Genomic DNA, 1,241 nt, shown 5'->3' with positions numbered 1-1,241 from the left:
ACACACCGCCCATCGCTACTACCAATTGGATGGTTTAGTGAGGTCCTCGGATTGGCCCCGCCGGGGCTCCTTGCGGGCCTTGGTGGAGCGCCGAGAAGATGATCAAATTTGACTATCTAGAGGAAGTAAAAGTCGTAACAAGGTTTCCGTAGGTGAACCTGCAGAAGGATCATTAACAAAGGCTCCGATGGTGATATGCCTCCAGAGCGGCTTTCCAAAAAAAGCAGGCCGAGGCGGGGGAGGTGGCATCCCCCCGCCCGAGGTGGACCGCGGTTTGTCCTTACCGAGTGTGGAAGGATCACCGATGAAGGCACCGATGGCGAGCATCCAAGGTCACCTGTACCCTCAGCGTGCTGCGGGCGGACGGTGCGGGTGAGGTTGAGCGACCTCCTGCGTGACCACGGCCGTGCTGTGTCGTCTCCTCCTTCGCCGCCCCCGGTGGGTACCCACCTGCCGGGACCCTCCTTCCACGGAAGGAGGCATCCCTCCGTGGGTTCAAAGACCCCGAGCCCGACTTCCCTGCGAGGAAGGGAGGCCGGGGCGCCCACCCGGGGTCCCTCCAAATCCCCCATTCTCCGTTCCATGGCAACCCCAACCTCAATACAACTCTTAGCGGTGGATCACTCGGCTCGTGCATCGATGAAGAATGCAGCTAGCTGCGAGAACTAATGTGAATTGCAGGACACATTGATCATCGATACTTTGAACGCACATTGCGGCCCCAGGTTCCTCCCGGGGCCACGCCTGTCTGAGGGTCGTTTTCCCATCGATCGGTCCATCCCCCGCCCCCGCCAAAGGCGGGGTGCTGGACTGTGGCTGGAGGCCTCACAGGCACCCCCGGGGACGCTCAGGGAGCGCGCCATGGAGGTGGTGCGGCTGGTCGGCGTGCCAAGCTTGTCTTCAGGCCAGTCCCTCGCACCCATGGGGGCAGCCGCCATCGCTTGTCTGCCTACGACCTCAGATCAGACGAGATGACCCGCTGAATTTAAGCATATTACTAAGCGGAGGAAAAGAAACTAACCAGGATTCCCCCAGTAGCGGCGAGCGAAGAGGGAAGAGCCCAGCGACTAGGGCGGGTACGGCAGGCGGTGTGCGCCTCGGTGTACGGCGGCGACTCTGGACGTGCGCCGGGCCCTTCTCGTGGATCTCCCCGGCTACGGCCCGCGCCGGGTCCCCCGTCTGCGTCCGCGCGTCCTTTGGGGCGCGCGATGCGCCGGTGGGCGGTCCCCCTGGCGCGGTGC

At 63.3% G+C, this 1,241-nt stretch overlaps 1 non-coding gene across 1 annotated transcript; it reads left to right on the top strand.

Moving 5' to 3' along the window:
* The first annotated feature begins 604 nt into the window (after positions 1-604).
* On the top strand, positions 605-758 carry LOC127410495 (5.8S ribosomal RNA). Its single transcript, XR_007892139.1, has one exon. It is a non-coding gene; the product is annotated as a 5.8S ribosomal RNA (ribosomal RNA).
* The last annotated feature ends 483 nt before the right edge of the window (positions 759-1,241 follow it).

Source organism: Myxocyprinus asiaticus, chromosome 19 (genome assembly GCF_019703515.2).
Source record: "Myxocyprinus asiaticus isolate MX2 ecotype Aquarium Trade chromosome 19, UBuf_Myxa_2, whole genome shotgun sequence".
In the NCBI taxonomy this organism is placed as follows: domain Eukaryota; kingdom Metazoa; phylum Chordata; class Actinopteri; order Cypriniformes; family Catostomidae; genus Myxocyprinus; species Myxocyprinus asiaticus.
The sequence above is the reverse complement of the archived record's forward strand: the minus strand, read 5'-3'. Positions and strand labels throughout refer to the sequence as shown.